The sequence below is a fragment of the Manduca sexta genome, unplaced genomic scaffold (genome assembly GCF_014839805.1).
Source record: "Manduca sexta isolate Smith_Timp_Sample1 unplaced genomic scaffold, JHU_Msex_v1.0 HiC_scaffold_3603, whole genome shotgun sequence".
Taxonomy (NCBI): Eukaryota; Metazoa; Arthropoda; class Insecta; order Lepidoptera; family Sphingidae; genus Manduca; species Manduca sexta.
The window spans coordinates 2,468-12,745 of NW_023594690.1; the positions used below are offsets into that span (position 1 = coordinate 2,468).

Below are 10,278 nucleotides of genomic sequence, written 5' to 3' on the forward strand. Positions count from 1 at the left end.
AATGTGCTAGTAAGTTACCAATGACATATTTGTTTAATGAACTTATTCAGTATTCGAGTAATTTTCTCCCACTTATTACCCATTCATTTTAGCTTTATATCGAAAATATAAAAATATCCACTCTAATACCATATCACAGAAGTTTATTCACCAGTAAAATGTCCGCCTTACTGCATAAACGGTGCACATAAAAAGTCTTAAGGCGATACCTCAAGGTCCATTTTCACAGCATTATGTTAACATTCAAATTTAATATGACGAAATTTTAAAAGGCCGAAATATCCTTGATTATTAATTTTTTTTACGTTTTTCTTTCAACTGCGAGTTAAAGAACTAACTAGAATAATTTAAATCATGGATATTTCGGCCTTTAAAATTTAATATGACGAAATTTTATATCGCCTTAAATAACTGCTGAGTTTTCTTAAAAAAGGTCACTTTGAATGAATCACTTAAAAATCATATAATTATGTTTTGTTATTTCCAGAGATTTTTTTGTTGAGAACGCCATTATAGCTATTCTTAAAAAATGGTATTTCTGTTGGCAATCGCTTGCAAAACCGTATCGCATATTGGAACAAACACGCAGTCAAACACATCAACTATGCAGTGTCTTCATTTCACGCGATTAATTTCAGTAGCATTTTAATCATGTGCAAGCGGTTCCTAAGATAGATACTAAGAAACTCAAAAAATTTAGGCCGAATAGCTCAACATTTAGTCTTTTCCTCTGCTATATTCCTATCTTTAGCGCCCAGAGCAATCTGGATTTCGGAGAAACTCTTCCCCGTCTCCAGGAATGCAAAACAGGATAAACAATGTGAAAATGACACCGTTAACGCTGAAGATCCAGTAGGTTACTGCAGGGCCGATGGCTGTGACCATTTGCTCAAAATACTTCGTCATGAGGAATAAGGAGATGTAGAGAGAGAACGCTGGAGAGGCAGATCCCGATGCCTCGCGCGGAGTCCTCGAAGAGTTCTGCAGTCAACACCCAGACTAGGGAGCCAACGCCTGGAATAGGAAAGTTTTATGATGCATTAACATATTACTCACTTATATGGAAATATATATCGTGCGGCCTGGCGATGTAGTAAGTCGAATACATCTATTATTACTACTTGCTTCCAATTCCCGTTCTACAAGATTTTTACACCTTTGGTTGTAGTTATGGGTGTTCTAAACAAGACCCCTTACTACCAGGAGACGCATTTTCTTTGCCTACTTCTTACTACTAGACAAATTAGATATTCCTAATAACTCGCAAATCTTCAGTGTCGGTGACGTTAAAATGTAATATTATTTAAAGCTTGACATACAGTATTTATAATAACGTGCACGATTTTAGTATATCTCTTCTTTTACAGCGTTTAGAAGTCCACTGCTGAACACAGGCCTTCCCAGATTTCCAAACCAATCTGTTAAAAACCGGCTGCATCAACCGGATTTTTATTTAAGGAGCTTGGTTGAAATTTCATTTCCATCTCGCTCCGTACATCCGCTTCCACGTATGTACATTTACTTTTCACGTTGTCAAAATATTTATTAAAGTCCCTTCCACTGCGGGAACCGACAAAAACTATTTATACTGCCCGTACCCAAAATATGCAACGGGTTCGTGCGACTATCGCATTATACCTTTATAGTATTTACCTTTTACTAATAAAGATAAGAATAGGCTAACGTAAGCTTATATTCAATAACATACCTGCACTATATCCGAAGACAACTAATATCAAAGATACGATTGGCAAGAAGTTCATAGCACCACTTATTGGACCAGAGTCTTTCAACTTGAAGAACACGCCCAAACCGATCTGAAATAAAAAAATATATTATGTAATGGGCATGTAGAAGTAAATCTGGGAGTCTTCGGGGGACAGACATGATCAGCAGTACATGACCTGAAGCTAATAAAAACGATAATGAACAAATGAAACATTATAAGGCCGACTTTATTTTTGTGAAGTCAATAATAATTGGTCAAGAATATTCATCATCATTAAACAGTATTGTTACAAATAATAAAATACGAAGAACAATATGTAAGGACAGTTTTTGTGCGTTACTGCTGATATTTTCATACAATGCCATACGTCAAACGATAAAAACATATATGAACAAAAACAATAGTTGATTTAAACCACGTTTATGTAAGCTGATAGAACACGAAGCATGCGCATCATAGGTACTACAATGATACTTTTTGCTGATAATTTTTGTTCACAGAAACATTGTTAGGACTTTAAACGATTTATAGGCGATATTTTTGGTTATGTAAGTATATTTCGACGTTAAGCTAGTTATCAGATTTTTATTTTCTATACCTTATTGTAAAATGAGGGATGTTTATCTTACTTTTACTTTTGGACGACCAACACCTCAATCTACCCGGTTTTGAAAATCGGGAGAAATTAAAAACTAAATCCGTGATAAAATCAGAAAATAAGTTTTATTTCGATGTTTAACATTCACCTTAACATAAGCAATCATTGGGTAAAAATATTATTTACACATAACTTCGAGCAGTATCTGCCTTCCAAGTGTAGAATTTGGAATATACGGTTGTTGGAAACACCATTCCGTGCCAAATATGATCCGTACTTTAAATAACTTACTCACACGTTTATTTCCAAATCAAATATAATAAAATATAAACCCAACTCTTAGATTATGAGTAAGTATATCAAATATGTTCAAGTAAATGATTAAACATGTGCGAATACAGCTGTTGTACCCAATTATATTTTTATGCAAATTAAACATAAGCCACATTTGCATAGGAAATATAGTAATTATCAGAATAAATATAACGGCCTCTAGATTTATTTTTGCTTTAATTCATTAGGTTAATATTCAATTTTGCTTCTTCATGGCCTCGCTTGAAGACTTTAAATTGTGACATAACTTAAATTACCTACCTAAATCGTTCTTGTCAATATTGAGAGCGGATTGCGAAACTAAAATCTTTTTAGTCGATTAAATATTTAAATTCGTGAAATTTTATAATACAGCAATAATTATTAAGAATTGGGACATCAATTTGCATATTAAAATAAAGGTTTCGGTTAAGTTAATTTTGGCATAGAAATTTCAATAGCACATAAGCGTATTTAGAACTAAATTACGACAGAGTGAACATTGCACGGGTGTCTATAGCAAATAGACAAGCATGTGTCTAAATGTAACTTATTTCTGACGTATTGTATCGTCTAAAGAATACTAAATAGATTATCTTACTGGATACGAATACTGTAGGTACTATAATGCATTAATTCCTATTAGGAGCACAGACCATGCACTCAGTTGTTTGGCGGCAAAGGTAAGCAAAACAGTCCACCAATACCTAGTACCAATCAACTCTCGCCTATGAGACCTACCATCAAATTTTGTATAATATGTAACTTACCATTCCAACAGTCATTCCAACTAAAGTTGTGGATAAAATAGGCTTCCTGCCGAACCTATCAGTGACCAGTGTGGTACAAACACTTGCTACCAGCTGAATGATTCCTATGATCACCGAAGCTACCTCCGGTTTCACGCTGGTCTTCGTCGACTCCAATATCGTTTGCAGGTAGAATGATATCGAATTGAACCCTATCGCCTGTATCAAGATGCCAATGAAGATGACAATCCCGAATGACTTCAGGAAGATCCTGTTTCTGAATAGTTCTGTTATCTTGACGTCCACTTTGTGGTCTTCCAGCGCGTATTCTTTTAGTTCTTCGTTTGCTAATATCTCTGTGCCTCGTAGCATTTTAAGGACTTCGAATGCTTCCTTGTTCTTGCCTGCAAAATTTAATTATTGATTTAAATTTCATTGCTCGTAACTTTGTGTTAGGTTGCTGCAATGTTAATACCTACTACGTGTGTTGTTTTTACTAATAATTTTTTTAGGGATGATAAGATTTAGAAAAACACATCAGAATGTCTATTTTATATACATAAAAGGTTAAATAACCCATAAAAAGCCACCTACTCGAAATGGAAATTCAAATGTTATTTCTTAATCACCTGACGTAAAAGTGTTTTTCTTTTTTTGTAATTTTGGTATTGTCATTATTATCGTAATTAACTCCCTAACTCCCTCTAAAAGTCTTGTAAATCTGTATATACGCTTATCATTCTTACTTTTGTTTTATTTAATTTATAAATTAAAATCTATAAGTAAGTGACTTCTCATTAAAACCACTCAATCAATGCAGTATTCGTAAACATGCAGATAAAGCATCAAGTACTGCATGAAATGTTATCACATACAAATGCACAGTTCCAAAGTTAAATAACCCACCATCAGTGGCGAAGCGTCCATACAAGCCGATTCCTACCGGGTTACCTTTTGTAAATTAATTAAAAATAATAAAAGAAAAACATAACAATATAACTAGAATGAAAATAGTGTATTCAAACAAGTCATCTTATATTTATTAAATTAAATCAATACTTTAATGATATCTTTCGTTCCTATCAATTCGTTAAATCGTAACTCGCGCGCAGTGCTCGCGGCTTATAGTGTTCGAAGTGAACTGGCCGCGCATAGCTTGCCTCGCGATATGTTGTCTCTTTCACACGCAGCGCGGTATCTTTGTCTAATCTTTTGGAAGTGACGTAAATACATGTGTGCGTGCGTGTCTGTACTTCAGGGTAACCCGAAATTTGCGGCTTCATGTTGAGCTATTGGCGCGAAATATTTTAATAATTTAGAATGTATAATTAGTGTTTGTGCGTTATTAATTCTTGTTGGACTCTTTTAGGTACCCATGTTCAAAATATATGAATATTTTATACTTAAATTTAGAGACTAGACATAATATGTTAGAAGGAAATTATTAAGTATTATGATATTTTACTGATTTTAATTTATTGTGAACAGCGTATTACATTATGTTAACTGTAGAAAATTCGTCGGGTTCCTTTTGAAAATTTTCACCCTTCGCCACTGCCCACCATAGTGGCTTACGTAAGTGTACCCGGTTCTAACAGGCCGGCATAATTATGTCGACTGCCGAGGGGTAATCATCTCCCGTCAGTCGACTTCCTTGGACCACCTCCACTTACTATCAGTTGCAGTGCGGTCACTTTAGTATGACCATATAAAAAAAAAACGGTGAACAGTTCCAACTATGAATAATTACCTTTAGAGTACAAGAAATACGGGCTATCAGGTAAAATATAAGTGGTATTGTGGACACTATTGTGAAGACAGTAAAGATGACATTCAGATTGACGTAGGATATGAACGGTCCCATACACAACATGATGACCACGCCCAACGAGCATAGTATCTGGAGTATCGTCCCGAGAGCTCCTCGAATCTCTTTCTGAAAAAAGAAAATCATGTATCCCGTAATTTTGAATAGGATGTAACATTAAACATAGTTTAAAAATGAATCGTCTCGAAATTAAAAAAGTTTTGAAATCCAGGGCGGCTACCGTTATCATCCTTCTCCTCAAGGAGCCCATCATGTATTATTCCTTGATTCCTATTGCTTTCTTATAATACTGTGATTGTCTATGTTGTAAACTATTTCAATCAGGTCATCGGACTAAAAACTATTATTTATAGGTCGATTATGGCATCTCTTCCCGCTTCTGCAAGCCGCGTTTACGGACACATTATTCTTTACTTCTTCAAAAATTGTTCCAAAGTGTTGTATCAATAAAGCATTATGGATTTACCAGATTAGCATAAACGTTTGAGTTTATTTACTCAGTTATATGATGTGATATTTATGTTTTCAATTTTATACTACCGAACCATCTATCAATATTATACCTTACAGAAAATGAATCTACGGTTATTATAAATCGTCATAGCACCTAAAATCCTTTAGACGTAACATAAGATCTGCATATTCAATAAAATTTCCTACGTGATCAATAAACGAATATCATTATTATAAGCGATCATTGGCAATTATAAATATTTTATCAGTTAACCCATGAGAAATAGCGGCGATAGCCTAGTTGGTTGTGGAACGGACTGCCGAGACGAATGTCCGCAAGTTCGAAACCCAAAGGCACACACCTGTGACTTTTCTAAATATTATGTGTGTATTCTTCGTGAAATATCACTTGCTTTAATGGTAAAGGAACACATCGTGAGGAAACCTGCATACCTGAGAAGTTGTCTATAAGAATTTCCAGGATGTGTGAAGTCTACCAATCCGCACTAGGCCAGCATGGTGGACTAAGGTCTAATCCCTCTCAGTAGTAAAGGAGGCCCGTGCCCGTAAGACAGTATATATAATACAACGCTAATATTATATAACACATGAGAAATATCACTCACGCTAGCAATTTCGGAGGCATAAATAGGCACAACGGTGAAGACGAAAGCATCCGATATGCCGAGCAAGGCGCGCCCAACATCAGCATCCAGACCTCCGAGGCGAAGGTGAACAGCAGGCCCACCAGGATCTTCGGCACGCACGACAGAATTATGCAGTACTTCCTACCTATTTTATCCACCAGGTATGCTGATAGGAAGTTTGCTGGAACAATGAGGGATAGAATGTATATTTTATTATCCATGCGGAATACAGGGTTACCAATTTCTAGATAGATTTATTCGAGGCAAACGAAATATTATTTTATAAGCGACGATAGCCTAGTTAGGTTTGGAACTGACTGCCAAGACAAATGTCCGCATGTTCAAATCCCAAGGGCACACACCTCTGACTTTTCTAAAATCATATGTGTATTCTTTGTGAATTTATCGTTCGCTTTAACGGTGAAGGAAAACATCGTGAGGAAACCTGCACATCTGAGAAGTTCTCTATAGGAATTTTGAAGGTGTGTGAAGTCTACCAATCCGCACTAGGCCAGCGTGGTGGACTAAGGCCTAATCCCTCTCAGTAGTAGAGGAGGCCCGTGCTCAGCAGTGGGCAAGTATATAATACAGGGCTGATATTATTAAACGCGAAGTTATTACTTCAAACATAAATGTTTTGTTGCAGCCTAATCTTTTCATTGGGCTTGTAATTTGTTACCAGGTCAATGATCTGCACTTATTTTAAGTGAGAACGAATTGTACTTATATATTCGGCATATAATATTAACTCTTCGAATTAACATAAATAACAAACATGGTAGTCTCATGACAATGGAACCGCCATTATTTAGTTTTTGCGTTTAAAATCCAGCAGCTTGCAATAACACAATTACATTGCAGTTAACATTGACAGCAGTTACAATATTATGTACTTATCTACACACATTATGGATAAGTACAATGATCATACAATGGTATAGGTACAGTTTTTTTTTGCTTTTTGTTTATAACTGACAATGTCATGGCTATTTACCTATTACTCTCGATATGACTAGGAGTACCTAGTTGTAGTTGCTGTAGTTTATGAGATCACCTCTTCCGACAAACTTACTTACAAACTTTATCTTTTATTAAGTAGGGTAGTGGGGTAAGAAGCATCATATTATATGAGGGATAAGTTGAAAAAGTGTCCAACGGTAAACAGCAAATTACTACTCACAAACTCACCACAATAGTGCTAGCGTAGCGAGACGGTATGATATGAAGTTAGCAGATGTATACGGCATGAAGTGTAGTAACTTGAAAAGGATCTCTAATGATCTCTAATATCTCTAATGACTAGTGTAGTTGATGTACAGAGGTTGATGAAGTTGCAGTATATAAAACTTTGATAATAATAAAGTGGAAGGCCTTTTATTCTTAACTTAACTTTAACTTGTTTAATTCTATGTCCTACTCTAAGAACTTTTGGCACTGTCCCGCTTACTACCGTGGCGCCACCATAATTTTACGCTTTTGACAATTATTAACTACAATGACTTGCCCGCAAGGTCTAAAATTTTATTGTATTGCTGGCGTGAGGAACTTGGCGGACATCAGTGACCTGCTTTACGTCCTGAACTTGACTGTTTAATCGAAAATTTCATCAAAGGAACGAATTTCGAAAACTGATATATTTTGCAATAAAGGTAATTAAAATACAAATGCATTAACACCTTTTCAATATACTATAACAGTTGCTCGTGAAATGATAAACTGTGTACATCATTTCTATAAAAAATGCAATATATTGAGTAGGTACCTAGCAAAGGGCAAGGGGCATAAAACCATAGGTATTCTACACCTACGTCAAACTATATATATACTCTATTAACGACATTTCGAAGTAATTTCTACTCAACTCGCATAACAATGATAGCGTCATCCGGATCTAACAAAACACGTTTAAGCCAACGGGGAAGTACTAGAAGACTTTTACTGAACTTAATTAGAGATGCGAATGAAGGAAGAGCGACAATGCACAGAAAAACTTTTAGGAAGAAAATTGACTAAGAAAAATGCATTTAAATTTACATTCTAACACTGTTTGTAAGTTTACAAGAAACACTAGTTTCTTTAAAGATGAGTCTTTACGAGAGGTGAATATATAAGTATACGAAGCTAGTTTATAGATAAGAAATACAGACATAGACCCTGCTGTATGCAAGGTGATAGATATTACATTATTAACCTCTGTTACAATAAACAATAACAATAATGAGTTTGGGGAAGGAAAAGGAACCCTTTTAGGTTAGAAGGAGGTGACAAGGAATGATTGTTCGTGAGCATTCATATGCCCGCAATGGGAATTGGCAACCATGAGGTATACACACGTAACTGTGCCTAGGGCATATGTCCCCCGTGCGAGCGTGCATTCAGTGTGGAGACCGTGCGCAGAAGAATTGCTTCGGGGCATGGCCCCTAGCGGTTGCCGGATCCCTACTCAGACATACTTAATACTTAAGTTAGAAATATAAGGCCGCAAGTATAAAACACTGTATACTGCAAAATCCAGTGGAACTTACATAGGGAAGAACTTCACGCGATTTCGCAAAAGCTAAATATAACTTGAAAGGCTGCTTCGATAAGAAATCTTATAGTATTGAAAGGCGATGCTGGTTGCTAGTGAAAGTGTACGATACAAGATCATGATTTCATCAGGATCGGGTTGCAGTAAAATGTACAAGTTTTATACGTAAGTACATGGAGTTTTAAAATTAAACTCTTACGCAATGGAATAAGGTGTAATCCACCTTTCTTCACTATTATTTGCTTAAAGTGTACCTAATCCGTTATACCCAAATGGTTAGGCAGAGCCGCAATTAATGTAGATATATTTCGCAATACTCTTCCAATGATTGGAGCGACCCTGTCTTTTAAGGCACGAAATCCAATCTCGAAATTCAATAATAAACACTAATCGTTAACTTCTCGTATATATTGGGTTTTGTCTTAAAAAGACTTTTCCAATGGAGTCATGGATAGGAACATACTCATACAGCTAGGTAAGAGCACGTACATGGTTATGAGAGATCACACCACGCCACCAGAAGAGTTGTGTCACACACGCTTCCAATATAAAGCCGATGTACTATCTTCATCATTGATGTCTCAATTCTCTCCCTGTGACCGTTCTGAGACGAGGTTCGAAACCCGTTAGGTTACTCTCAGCATAAAGAATTTCGTTGGCTCATCATCAGGTCTTTGATAATTTTACTTATGTTGCAAGGATATTAAACATTTTCATGTTTGTAAAAATTTCAAAAGACAATAATCAATAATGCCCCCTTTATTTTTCTTTATTTAATTATTGTTTTTCACTAAAACAGTCTTATAATTATGTGATATAATTAAATTTGCACATCAAATATAACGAAGAACCTTGTAATAGCAAGCCAGCGATTAGTTAAATGAACGCATCACCACCTATGCTGTGGGTTTAGCCAATGTGGTAAACTTTTTTATAAATCTACGTCATGTCTGCAAGTCCGTATTCAACAAAAACTTGATTTACCGTAAATCAAAACTCTATTGTACAAAATTACGAAAATGTTTATCCTTTTATTGGCGATAAAAAAACTAAACACACTTTCTTGGTACACTTGATACACGGTATTTTCATTTTAAAGATGAGGGGACTGAGAAACGCCTAGCATCATATACTTAAAATACCTTACAGGTATCCCTTATAGATGGCCAATACCAAACAAAACCTTTAAGGGGCCGTTCAAGTATTACGTAACACAATTTTGAAGATTTTGCCCCCACCTATTCATGTAACGCGCCGTAACGTTTTCCTGTACGCCCCCTCAAAAGTAATTTTTTTCGCAAAGTACCGGAAAATCGCTAATAAACCGTTTTTATTGTTTTAAAATAAATAATTCAATGTTACGTAACGTTGTACGAACCCCCCTCCGCGCCTGTAACGCATCCTAGCGTTTTACATGACCCCTCCTCCCTCC

At 35.8% G+C, this 10,278-nt stretch overlaps 1 pseudogene; it reads right to left on the reverse strand.

The window, feature by feature from the left end:
• Positions 1–578: 578 nt before the first annotated feature.
• LOC119193110 lies at positions 579–6,497 on the reverse strand (annotated as a pseudogene).
• Positions 6,498–10,278: the final 3,781 nt, after the last annotated feature.